This window comes from Syngnathus scovelli, chromosome 11 (assembly GCF_024217435.2).
Source record: "Syngnathus scovelli strain Florida chromosome 11, RoL_Ssco_1.2, whole genome shotgun sequence".
Classification (NCBI taxonomy): domain Eukaryota; kingdom Metazoa; phylum Chordata; class Actinopteri; order Syngnathiformes; family Syngnathidae; genus Syngnathus; species Syngnathus scovelli.
The window spans coordinates 11042907-11057106 of record NC_090857.1 but is presented as its reverse complement, the minus strand read 5'-3'; the positions used below and the strand labels follow the sequence as shown (position 1 = coordinate 11057106).

Genomic DNA, 14200 nt, shown 5'->3' with positions numbered 1-14200 from the left:
CATAATTGTGCATGGTCGTGTGGCGTTAATTCCTCGTTAGGCTATTTACATTTAAAAAAAAAAAAACATCTGTTAAGATGTTAGAAACAGTGTCAGAGCTTAACCAAATCCTTGGTGGTTTGTTGCACTTCCTACTGGAAGAAATGCAACTCTGTCAGGTGCAAATTTCCTCTAAGAGTGGGGGGCGCCATATGGTTCAGTCCTGGTCAACATCTATTTTTACCACATTGGGTTAATTACTGTGACTTCAGTCTTTTGTCACATAAACAAGAAAAAGTACAAAGCTAACTTGACATCCGAGTGTCACTTTCCACTTTTCCCGCCAGGACCTCTGTGAGCTTTATAACAGATTGAGAGAAATGCAAATGGGAGAATGGAAAATAGCTCACAGGGATTCGTTGTCTTCATGAGAGTTAACCGCAAAAAACTAATAATATTGTTGATTATTTCCCTTTTGGCAGGAACTCAGAAATGTTGAGAAGACATGGAATGAGGTGGAATGAGCACGAGCAGGGAAAAGAGTGCCCGGTAAGAAGCTCCTCAGCTGACCTCATTGTTGTGGAGACAGTGAGAAAAAGTCTTAATCACCTACCATAAATTGGAATAAATAGATGGATAAATAGATAAAAACGTCAACATTGAAAGAGTTGGGTTTAGATTTTGGGGAAGCGGGAGTGATATTATCATTTATTATTTTATAAGACATGGACAGGAAATTTGATAACTACATTCTTAAAAATAATTCCACAGTCAATTTATTGAGTTTAAATTTGTGATATTTTACTCCGCATTTTCTTGGCAACATAAAGCATATAAACTCCTTAGCATCAACATTGACATAAAGATAAACACATATTTATCTGTCCACATGAACATGACTATATAAAAAGGCCTGATTTATAAAATGTGACAATTCATTGCATTTTGAGAAAAGCAAAAATTCAATGGCCGTGCTGCAGTAAGAGGAGGAGGCAGCAGCCTAATGCTAATGACAGAGGAAGCATTTGGCAAATGCTTCCAGACTCGGCTGCCGTCCACATGTCTGAAGCGTGACGGCAAAGCACATGAGCAGGTCCAATAAATGCAATATAAGCTGACGGGAGACCCGCACAGACATTTCAGACTTATCAGCATATCCGTTTCAGACATTGGGCACTTTGATATTGCAATAAATTTTATGTAAATTACATACTACATTCTACAAAACGGATTACCTAATTAGCAGAAAATGACAGTCATAAAAGGTTATGTGTAATCTGTCAGAGTTGTTCACCCAATTAGCGTATGTGTATGACAATGCTAGTTGGCTAGCAGCTACTAGCTTAACTGCTATCTTATAACTAAAGGGATACTTTACTGATTTAGCCATTTTCAGCAGTAAAAGATTATTTTGTCTATAATGAATTTGATAACTTAATTGTTTTTCCATGTACAATAAACACCTTTAAAAACACTTTTATGGACATCACATGCTCAGGTGTCAGGTAAAACAAAAACAATCATAGTTCATGTGACGCAAGCTTAGCTATGATTGGTTATATTAGAAAACGTATGAAAATTAGGCCCAAGGGCAAAGACAACCTACACTGCTAGCCCATGTAATTACGAAATGAAACGGTTAAATAAAAGCACGACTTGAAAGAGATTCTTCCACGGCAAGTCGGAACACGTTCGGCATAAAAACGAGACGACTGAGAGGAAAATTCACAAACGAGTGCAATGAAGAAGACGAGTTACACGTCAGTTGACAGGTCACGACAGCACTTACATTAAATCTGAACACCTATGCTGCTTCGTGGAATTCATTTTATGTTAGGAAACTTGCAAGATGAGATATTTACAAGACAGAAGCTAATCTTTTCACAAGACTCCATTACTGACAAGTACATGAATAATTGCCTAAGTATCAGGTTCTGCATGTTGTATTTGTAACGATAAGTATTTTAAGCATTCAGTCCTTTATCTAGATTACTTTCAGTTTTTCACTGTTTTTCTGCAGACAAGAGCAGTATTCAAAATGGCTTTGTGATGTGTGTTTACAGTCATTAACAAAATTTCACAATAGTACTTCTAATAATTTAATGATGTTAATCCAGAGAGTCTCAAACCATTTGTATTTGCAATCTTAAAATCACAACATATCGGCATTGCAGCTAGTTAGTCAAGCCACATACAATAATTGACATAACCAGATTGAATCCTGAAATTTGAATGCACTGTAGTCGGTCAACATTAACCTACACTAATAGAAAAGTAATATCGCAATTACAATAAATATTTGTCAAAATCACTTTGCTATAAGTATCAAACAATGAAATGAGAAAAAAACGGTATAAATATTGGTAACTCATTGTGCTGCATGATGACGCATACTTTCGTCATTGTGCCAACTGCAGTTCCATTGGCAGCCTATCCCATGTCGGGACCGTCGTAAACCGATAGCCGCCTATTCACTTTTTTTTTTGTGGCCAGTACATCATTTGTAAGCACACATTGGTCCCTGTGTCAATACAGTGAAATTCACAGCCTTGTAAATCCCATTACCTGGCATGGCTTCACACGGCAGACAGAGCTCCAGAGGTGAACCTGAAGGTCAGGAGGAGGGGGGCGGGGCGGGAATGGGGAGCCACAGTGGGGCCTTTTTGAGGGATTTAGTCAGACAGTAATCCTCCGACCCGGCGGCAACTTCAGCCTTGCCAACTGTGTGTTACAAACTTTGTCTAGGGGGAAACGTGACCTGTAAAGTCTGGTCAATGGAGGAAGTTCAGGCGGCGAAATAACGGCGGGTGTCAAGTGAAGCTGATGGCTGGAACATATTGATGAAATAAGCTGTGAACTGCGCAGGTTTACTCAGTGGCTGCTTCCTCACAGATGGCCAAGCCATCAACCCACTCACTTGCAGATTAGTTTTCTTCCAAAATACAAAATACATTTCATGCATTTTTATTTCCACACTTTGAAACAGTTCCAAGGTAAAATAAAAAATAAAATAAATACACAAAGAGTATTGCCAACTTAGCGACTTTGTGGATATTTTTATCTTTTCCAACAAGTACTAGAAATACATTTCAAACCCAAACTACAAGTTTTCACCATCATTAAAGGCTGGATGATATTTTTTATTTTATTTTTTGCTACCGAAATAGTGTGCCAAGAGATCAGCTAATTTGATAGCTACTGATGCAGATCTGCTTACCTTTTGGTGTCTACATTCTAGTGTTTCATTTGACAAGTCCAGCAATGGATGTTGGCCTTGGCTGAGAAAATCATTATTGCGCAACACTTCCAAGTGTCTTTTGCTGCTGAGGGCCGTTTCACTCAATCAGCTGGCATCCGGCGAGGGAATCGAGGCGGGAGGAGCTCAGGATTGGAGGAATGTCACGATGTCGAGGACGGTGGGAAAAGGAGGGGAAACTAGGTGAGGAGGGAGCAGTCAATGCGAGGAGGTGAGGGGAGTGGGAAAGACATTTTTTCACCGACGTGAGGTTTCCGTCCTGGCGAAACGCTTTGAGAACGTGGAATGTCGCAAATGACTGACACAACATTGCCTACAATGCAATGTCGATATTTATGTTCGCTTTTGACTCGTATTTTACAACGCCTGGCATGTGCCCCCGCCCATTTCATTCCCCCCCAAAAAATTGAGTGTTCTTCCGCCTGCCAAGCGCATCTCGTCACGAGAGGAGAATTACGGAATGCCAGAGGGAACGAACTCTGCAGCTGCTGCAGTGAGACTTAACAGATTTAACGTACGCTAGCTGACAGATGACGGGAAAAGATGGCACTTTGATTGTTTCTTCACATCCTTTGCCGTCTAGCATTTTAATAATTTGTTCTGTTTGATTGTCTGTGTTTAGCTTTGACTGTATTCATACGTTATAATTTCCTAAAGCTCCCTGCCTGTAGGTGGCACACTTTTCCTGGAATCCGCCACAGCTGAGGCTAGCCGGGTCCTGACCCAAAGTCAGCTGTCTATGAGGCTATTGTATCACTGAGGTAAAGATAGCATCACCTCAGCAGCCGACAAAGTGCCCAGTGTTCATGTCCAACCGAACCTGAAAAGGAGCTGCCCCCCCTCGACTCTCGTCATACCCCATTCCACCTCTTCCGCCCCTCACGTGCAATTTCTAGCCTAATCACACTAAACCGCTCACATCCACATGCTTTTAGAGTTGGCTTCGTTGTATTAAGTAAGCATTGTGCTTCTGTGGCAATACGGTTACAGTTGACATGCCAGTGAATGAGCCCAAGGTAAAAAACAAAGTGTGGATTTGACTCATCGCACAAGTCGAGCAACTGATGAGGCGGCTGAGGGAGGAAGGTGATTACAGACAAGATCATTTTGTCTGTCAAACTGACAGATGTACTCGACAGCCTTCAGCGGCTTAGTGAATGGAGCACGAGATAATTATCTATATCAATCAAGTCTGTTCACTATAAAGTACCTCAAAATGACGGGAAAGTCAATTTCCTATAAATCTCGATTGCAATCTGAAATAAGATTTATTTTAAAATTCAGTACCCTCTGTTCATGTCAAAGCACTTGATTTGGGTCTCATAAGTTAAAAAAAACACACACACACAATTTAGTAAAATTTTGTAAAACACAAAAGATTTTGTGGAGTTTCTTTGGAAATGGGAAAAGAAGAAATGGCGAGACTGATAAAAGGAGCATAAGCAGACATTGTCCGATCTCAAGACCAATTTTCAAGGATCTTTCTTGGTCTCATCAGAATCAAAGTCATTTTTACTTGTCTTGGAGACTGGAGTTTTTTGAAAAAGACCGATCAAGATGTTACACTTAATACTGTGGTCGGCAACTATACCAGGACACACGACTTTCTCTTTTCAGGTCACTTGATTTCCATATCCAAATCACAACTTATCAGTGAAAATATCAACACTCAAGGCTTTCAAGTTACTCCAGCGCTGTCGGTAGCGCCCCAGGATCGACAGACAAGAATATCCTCCCTTCACAGAACAGGATGTCCTGTCTATGACAAGTGCCCTCAAACGACTCAGACCCTCAAACAAAATAAAGTCTTTCCAAAACGCAGTGTGAGGCAATCAAAAGCTCAGTCACTGGCCACCCAAAATAGTTTACCCATTCTAATCCCCGCAACATCCTGATATCATCTGAGAAGCAGAGTTGAGTCCAAACTAAACACATTTTCCCTAAACATCTAAAGATGAGGCAAGATAGTGCTTTGATGAAAAGCATGCAGATACTAAACAAAATCCAATCAGCCTGCTTATCAGCCTGATTCTTGCACGTCTTGATTGTTCTTTATTATGATGTGTCACGTACAGTGTCTAAAGCATAGGCGTGAAACCCAAGGCCTGGGGCCAGATATGGCCCACCACATCATTTTACGTGGCCCCCGAAGACAAATTGTGCATCAACTTTGTGTCAATACTAAAATTACAAATTATCTTTACTTTTAAAGAAATACAGATATTGCTAGACATTTTTGTTACAACAGTTTTACTCTCCTATTTATTGATCAGTTTGATTAACGATGACTACGATACGGCCCGCGACAAAAACAAGTTTGACACCAGTTTGATCCAGAGCTGGTCCCCTAGGCCTCCAAGGCCACATGAACCCTCCCACCTATAGAGGAACCTTCTCTGCAGTCCCAAGTGCAGATGTTTGGGTTTCTTTCAGGTCCACGCAGATCTAAATGTGGCTCACAGCAAGCAGATCCTAAAGCTCCCCCTGTGTGTTGTCTTTGCACATTTGCCCCCTCACTCTGTTTTAACGCTGGGGGAGAAACGTTTTCCATGACCGGGGAAGGAATATGAATGGTAGCTTTGTTGGTTGGTCTCCATGTTAGTTTTTGCCTGGACTTCAAGTACTGGACCACTGACCACAGTATACTCCGAAAACCATCTATACCAGCCTTCTTGCTCTCTTACTACAAACAATATATTTTTTTTCTTCTTTGAAGATTGGTACTTTATTTTACGTATTGTCGTCACAGGAAGTAAGTAGCGGGATCTTTGATCCGACTGAGATCATCTGAGAACACAAATAGGACCCAGGGGCTGAACAAAGGTTGCTCAGTCCTTCAAGCCTGACCATGCTTATTTAGTGAGGAGAAGGAAAGCATCTGTTTTTTCATCTGCCACATACCAACTTCAGCACATTCTTTACTCACACAGACTGATTTTATTTGACTGATGCTGAAATTCAACACAACTCCTTTAAAAATGCAAAGTTGCACAAATGATTGAATGGTAGCAACAAAAATTAAACAACCATATCACCCAAGTAGCCGAGGAACATCAATGGTCAGAAAGGTCACTGGGACCCATCCCTGTTTGTGGGAAGGCCGCAGTATCCAGGGATATTTCTTGGACAGGCACGACCGATTTGATGAGAGGTTACAAGGAGACAAACAGAGTCCAGGGTCAGTTTGTTTGGGATTCTTGAGAGGCGATAGCGATTCACAAAGCCCTTCTAATAGGATCCAGCTGACCGCTAATATAGCTACAGCCAAGCTGGGGCTATTTGCTTTTGTTGTGGACTTTCAGAGGGGGGCTTCTGTTTATTGTGCTTGATTCTCGCAAGCCCCTCAAAAGGAGGCAAGAGAAATGTATACTGTGTTGAGTTTTCTCAAGAGGGAGATATTTGCTGATAGTCCATAAAGAGAAATCCTCCTGATCGGTCGGATGTTGCTCAAATATTTCTCTACTACTGTTGACTGATGGAAACAAATATGACAAGATTTTGTAGACTGACTGGTATTGTAATAAAGGTTCGGAAAAATGCAATTATGGTGAAATTATCACAAATTTTGAGACCCCCACCCAACTGTCTGAGTTGTAGGTCATGTATAGTGTCCAACTCTTCTATTGCGTGTCCAAAGTCAACACTGAGATCAAGATGGACTTAGTTATGATGGAGAAGCAGCCATTCCATGAGAATTTGTTTCCTCTCTAAAGATTGAAGGTTTTTATCTTGCCTCAAATAGAAACAACTGTGTTTTGCTTTGTCTGAGCTTCTGATGCCTTGGTCGAGAATGCCAGCGTTCACTGCCAAAGCAGCAACGCGAGAGCTTTGAGGCATTCCCTATCCTTTATCTTCACATACCTTACCGAAGCACCTGGTTTCACTATTTGAGAAAAAGTAGGCATTTCATAAAGTCTAGGAAAGTGCTAATACCGTACCGCTAATTCTAGCAGATAGCACAGTTGGATAAATCGAGACCTTGTCCTTGACCAGGTCAGCAGTATTGACACAGGCCTGTTCTCTGCTACTTAAAAAGCTCTCCCTGTTTGTAGTCACAGTCAACACCTTGAACTACCTGGGCACAGCATCCATTCCTACGCCACGATCAAAAGATTTCATAAGCGGCTTGTATAGAAGGCTCTCTGTGGAAAAAAATGTGCACAAGGATGAATGTCGGTTTCGTAGCCAAGGATGTACATGACATACTGTATGTGGAAGTAAACCTTGGACATTCCATTAGCGACTACGATTGATTGTAAGATGGGGAAAAAATCCTTTCTGGTGTTGCAGAGATAATCGTACTTGACTGAAATATTATGGTTTGTTGAGAATAGATTCACGCTGTCTGTTTCATAAATCATCTTGTTATTGATTATTTCATCAGTTTTTTAATTGTCATTGAAGACCAAGCTTTGATACCTAATGAGACACAATTAGCTTTATATAGACACAATTAGCTTAGCGAATGTATTTTTGTCAAGTTAAATTTCTGCACTGAACTTGGATGTATGAAGTTGTTGTAAGTGGGAGGTATTTTCATTATCGATCATCTGCATCCCTCACTCTGATCTGAAGCAAAACGTCAACTCAAACAACGCCATGTGACCATGTGAAAACAAACAGTTACTTTGACGTGACTCTTTCAAAATGCTTGGAAATGAATAAATGAAAAACAATACGAAAAATAAATTGGGCGGCATTTGACGTCACAGTCAGGCGCAAAACAACATCTCATATTTAAGGTTGGCGAACAAACTTCAAAATACTTTCCGAATGAAAAGGCAGCTGTGTTGGCTGAAAATAAATGACATTTCCTGTGGTGCTCAAATTAGTCCCCTCTAATCACCGACTGCTTTATGCCTTTTAGGACACTTGGAAAAGCGTTTTGTTTGTAGTCCATTATTCCACAATAAGCCCATTATAAAAAGATGATAATGCCAGCCTCTACACCCTCCGATTTACTTGGCAAGATTGTTTCATTCCTGATTCATTTTGTTTAATGGTGCACCATAATCAGCTTAGAGGATTGCTGCTCTTTTGCTGACAAAGCCGATGTGCATTTCTACCACAAGGGGGCTTCTTCTCAATTCTTTGACTGTACGAGTGAATAGGGGCTCTGTTTACAAATGCCCAAGCATCATCCACCACCTTGCACATACAGTCTCTTTAGGTGTCCATGAATTGAGCTCTCTCACTTGTACACACACAGGAGAAATTATTCACCAAAATATAATTTTCACTATTTCCAGTCTTCACAGTCAAAGCTTCATATTCACAGACACATACGAACTACTCCAACCACAAGATAAATATAAATATACAACATGCCAGGAGGTTTGGTTTTCTTTTCAACTATTTTAGCGCAATCTTCGCCGTACTGTATGTGCAGCATATTAATGCGACTTGAACACTGCCCTTTTTGTCCCGACATGCAGGTAGTGTTCTAAATTGGCCCATTGACCTGTTTTCTGCTGTTCAAAATCCTTCTCGAGTGTTGGGGCCGGATTACTGATCTGACGTCCTCTTAAATCAATGTGGATGGAAAAAAAAATCCATTGATTTACAAGGAAATATATAATTCATGCTTACTAGAGTCACCTACAGTGTAACTTCATTGTACAACAACCATGGGAAACCACTTTGCTATCACTTTTGTGTTGAGTAATGTCCTATATGAACTAGAAAGTATTAAAAAACTAATTTCCTATAGAAGTCACAAAGTATAAATCTCAAAGTGCGTTTGTAGGTCAGTCCCAGTCTCCTTTAAGACCTCAGGAGCCTGCTCAGTATAGTCAGTAAACAAATCTGCCATCACCTCTTACTCCTCCCCACTTTTACAATCACTGTTTTTAAGGTTCTTTTTCTGCCTTTTGTGCCCCTTTCTTGCCTCTTAGCTTCTTTTGATACCCACATCGTTAATGTTGGCTGTGGTTGCCAAGTACACTAAAGAAAAAGAATGTAAACAAATATTTGATGGCCAGTCTAAAGCAGGTGGTGTCAAGCTCAAGGCCCGGGGGCCAGGTACGGCCCGCCACATCATTTTATGTGGCCCACAAAGACCAAAATATACTACACTACTCATATACTTTACTCATACACAATAATTAGTGTGTTGATCGTTCCATGAGGCAGCAGACACATCACTAAACAAATATACCCACTGGAATTAAATATACGCCACTTGTCAAAAGCTTACGCTGTTAGTTAACATTTATCTGTGGATCCAACAAAACTCAACGCAGCTCTCCTTACCTTTTGCTAAGTCATCTTTGTCATTTCTTCATTACATTACCCCCCCCCACCCCACCCTTCTCCATCACTCGTGTGAACCCCCTCTTCCCTTCTTCTTGCCGGCCTGCCATCTCTCAGCATTCCGAAGGTTCACCACACAGAGGTTCATTGTGTCGCTGGGTTGGGGAGGGAGTACCACCTTAGAATACCATGCACTAACACACACATTTACACACTAGATCAACTTACACCCATTTCCTATGGACGCAACTCTGAGCAAAACGTACTATGAGCCACTAATGTGATTTTGTACCCCAAAACTAAAGCCCACTTGACCACAATTTTTGTGCCTACATATCACTCCATCCCTGCCCACCTTCATTCCCTTTTTCTTCCGCTTTTACTTCCTCAACTTTTGGACGTAAGCCACCATCGACAATCTCCACCTACTTTAATGCTGCAGTATATTTATAACCAAACATCTCGACTCAAAAAGGCCATTGAGAGTTTTCAGAAACGAGGAGGAGGAGGATGATGGAAGCAAGGGCAGACGGAGGATAATTTGAGGGGGCCACCTTCTGATCTATAAAATACCTGAGATGCCAGAGTGAGAGTCTCCACCCTGGTGCAGCCACACATTATGAGAGCTCCACTTCATGGCATCCGTTGTCTGTTCCAATACTTTTGAAGGAGAGTTTATAAAACGTGATTGGCATATTTTTAAATTTCCATTGTAAAATATAACAATTTACGAATCACATTTACTGTTTTTATAAAGTGTTACCTAGATGGATCTGTGCGAGCGCTGACCCATTTTGATCAACTTCCGGGCTAATGAGTTCAATTGGAACCATTTGTAAGATTATTAAACACATTTGACACACACAACTGCGAGCTGAACCGCAACGCCCGACTGCGCACACAATGCTCGCTTCGCACAGTCAGGGCTGCTGCTCGGGCATTCCTAAGAAGCTTAGGTTGTGGCTGAAAAGAATGAGCAAGCGCACTGAGGGGATCTCCTCATCAGATAAAGCAAGCACCATGTGGATGGCTTCGAGTCCCATTAGGCCATTCAACGTAAGCGCAGTGATGGGAGGGCAGAAAGTTCTTGTCTAGTTCCCATTTGATTAAATGTGCCACTTCTGAACGAAGCAGAAGAATTCAAAAGTCAGTCAAACTGGTCGCTTTCTAGGACTTGAACATCCATCAGCAGCCGCAGACATGGTGATGTCATCGCTTCTGTGTAGAAACACAAAATTTGCGTCTCGTCCAAAAGGGCACGGAGCCGAGGAAGAGCTAGGAATCTCGTTTGGGTGTGAGGAATGCTCTATTTGGGGAAGTCTGCTAGCTTGTATGTGTGAGTGTGTCCACTTGTATGACTAAGCATATGTTGCCTGTTTGTGCGCGTGTAATGGAGTGAGTGAGTGAGAGCAGTGTACAACAGTGACAGTTCAGGATTGTATTGATTCGGCTGGGAAAGGCAGGCCGGAAGATTTAGGGGAACAAATATCCAATTTAGCCAGCATCATCTTTGACAATAAACTTTGCAAACCATGTTTACTGAACTTCAGTAAAAGTTCTTCAACAAACTCATCCCTGTGGATGGATGGACGGACGGACGTCATTCCAGGACACGCTTTTTCTCTCAAAGCAATTAAAAAGTTTGTTTTTTCATATCATGTCCTCTTAAAATCTAAACACAAATTCTCTCTCCCCCTCCCTTTTTTCCTTTGTTTTGTTTGAAGAGTGCGATTCCAGATGGTTGGTGCTGGAGGTGAGGAAATCCTTCAAGGCGGATGACCGTGACAACTGACATTGACAGAGCTATGATGCCTTTCTGGTGCAGAACTGAGGTGACCAAAAACAGTAAATTATGTCTGGTTTTCATCAGCATTGAAGATATCCTCATTTGTTTCACTGGCTCTCTGTTCTTCATATTTTTCCCATTTGCCCCACAACAAAGCAATTCTCCTAACAGTCCTAACAATAACTGCACAAAACTGACATTTGAAACTTAAAAAGTGGACAGAATTTGACTCTCTCTTGCTCTGAATGCGTCTGCTTTGTCTATTAGCATGTCCATCGGCCGTCCCACCTCCGTAACAGGTCCAGTTTTTGGATGCGCAAAGGTATTTGCCTGACTTCCTGCTTTCAATAGCAATACATCACCCCTGAACATTGCCTACTTTAAAAACACCGTGATCATGGACCATGTCAAATTATTTCATTAGTTGTGACTTGAATATATGGTCATGTTTGATAATAATAATAATAAACCAGTGTATCTGCTATTGCAAGTTCAGCATAACGGCTTGACCTCATCAAAACCTTCCAAAAAAAATACTGAGCCCGTTTCCTACCACATTCCAGCAAGTTGTTTTTTGGACAACCCTACAAAAATTCTCATCAAGGTACTCCCTGAAAGATGATCTCAGTCCAAGCCGGGCTCACACTTTGGCGTCAGGTGCTGCTCCCCAGAATAGTGCCCACTTTGTTTGGCTACCTTGTTGACTCGGCGTGCTGCGAGCCAGACAGAGGCGTATGTCTGCAGCAGGTACACAAAGATGGCCTCTCTGACACATCTCCGCATACACGCGTGTCTGCACTGTTTTAGGAGCTTGCGTAGGAAGCCTTTCCATCTGTGACGCATCAGCCACACTATTGGTACAGAAGCTGGATCTTCACATCCTGTGCAAAAATGGGAATAACGCAAGCAGCAGCCTCAGCGTGAATGCTGCTCACAAATACAATTAATCTATGATTAGTTGGAAAGTCTCACTCTCATGGCGGTCCTCCACATCAATTAAGTCTCATTTGTTTTGGGGCGATTTTCTGGTTTATTTAGCCAGTCTGGAAGCACATTAGCGTGCCGGTTCCCAGCCTCTCTTTTTGTACGCTCCGTCAATAAACATTGCAGTTCATAAGACAAGGGCTGTGTCATTTGCGGCCGGATGTGACTTTAGGGTCATCGGAGGTGTAAAAATGTCTGAGATTCACAATCACAATTATTCTTGGTTGTGTTCTACTGACAAATTGGTGAGTTTCATGAATGGTGGCCTGTTCTGATGGTTTGCAAAAAAATAAAATAATAAGCCACCAAATTTATTTTGTTTGCTGATTGGCTAAAACAGGAATCGCAGGGTTCTACTTCCTTAGTGAGGCTTTCACTTAAGTTACTAAATACTGATTCTCAGAAAATAACAAAATGACAATAAAAGTCCAATTGACAGTAATCGTGAGCCCCATTTGGTCCCACAAAAAAAAAAGCACTGGAAATAAGTAATGTTATTGCTAGCATCGGCAGCCTGGCAGGGATCAGCCAGTGATGTCACAGCTTTTTGTTATCCCGGCCACAATGTCACATGGCCTCTGTTGGAGCGCTAACCCTGCTGTGTACGCCGTCGGCATCCCACCCACCCCCACCCCCCTCCCGCCTGCATTCCATCCTTCCCACCCACCTTACCTCTACCTCTACTTTTTTTTTTATTCCTGCAACTGCACCAATTCCTTTGCTCTTCCTTTCTCCCATCATTTCCCTCCTGATGATTTTTCCAGAGCTCATTCCCAAACAGCCAGAAACGCTTCTCATCGTTTTTTGTATTCAGTTCTATTCACACTCACTTGACCCTATGAAGTTTATGTAATTACTGTGCTAAACAAACTGACTGACGCTTGGTCAGTACCATGAATGTGAATTCAAGCTGTGTGCATCACAAAATTACACAGATTTAAAGAGAAAATAAAAGTTAAAAAATATAGTAAAAGAACATCTTCCACATGTTGTTATGTGGTTGATGCCCCATCTGGTTTCATTCCTTGAAACACATCAAGGAACCTAAACATGTGAACTCCACACCAAAAGGCCTCAAAGCTTCAACCAGATTGTAGAGTCGACCGCCTCCAAAGCTGATATTAGCTTTTCAGTCTATAGATACGCAATTGCTAGTCTTGTGACTTTGATCGCAAAGCTGCCGGATTTATGGAAGCGCCACAGTTAAAAACAGTTTCAGTTACATATGGATGGATATTAGATTTGAATCTAGGCTCAGACCTTCCTGTGTTGAGTTTGCATCTAAAAAGCAATCATGTCAGTTTAATTGAAGACTTTTTATTTTGGCTTACCATCCAAATGAGGACAAGCACTATTAAAAACAGATGACAAAATATGCAAAGAATGCCCATCTCAGTGTTAAAATTAACATGTCAAAATGCCAGCTTTTAATGTAGGACAAACTCAGTTGTTTGTCAAGCAAGGGCGTAATTGAATGAAATTGTTTTTGGCATTCGTCGTCTCTTCCCATCCAAACGTGGCAAGTGTTTACGACCGGATATCCCCATAATCATGCAAGAACTTAATTATTGACGCTTACAAACAAATGTGCACTTTCTCTTTTCCCACCTCACACCAGCTGCTGCCCTGGCTAATAAAGCCACCGAGGTGTGCAAAGGTCAAGGCTCAAAGGTCACAACCTGCTTTGGGGTGAGGACCTTACAAATGATTCAGCTAAAAGTGTCTCCCCTGTGATTTATATTTAGAAACAACTTGAACTAGCTCTGTGTGGAGTCCAACAATTAGTTTCATGGAGGACATTAATTTAATGTAAATGTGTTTTGTAATGACAAGAGCTTTTTTGGCACTACTTGGCCCAAGCCAGACTTTTGTGAATTATTGTGGTCCAGCCCAAACCGCCCAAAGATATGTGGGTTTTTGAACAAACCTGTTGAGGCAAACGC

At 41.5% G+C, this 14200-nt stretch overlaps 1 long non-coding RNA gene across 3 annotated transcripts in view; it reads left to right on the top strand.

The window, feature by feature from the left end:
* LOC125977800 (uncharacterized) overlaps positions 1-11763 on the top strand; it is a 36787-nt gene extending 25024 nt beyond the window's left edge. The window contains exons 2-4 of one of the 3 annotated variants that reach the window (XR_007484739.1): positions 462-528; positions 11212-11319; positions 11541-11763. This is a non-coding gene — a long non-coding RNA (uncharacterized lncRNA). Of the gene's footprint in view, positions 1-461; positions 568-11211 lie in introns of all 3 variants that reach the window. The other 2 variants (XR_007484738.1, XR_007484737.1) reach the window with 2 other exon arrangements.
* Positions 11764-14200: the final 2437 nt, after the last annotated feature.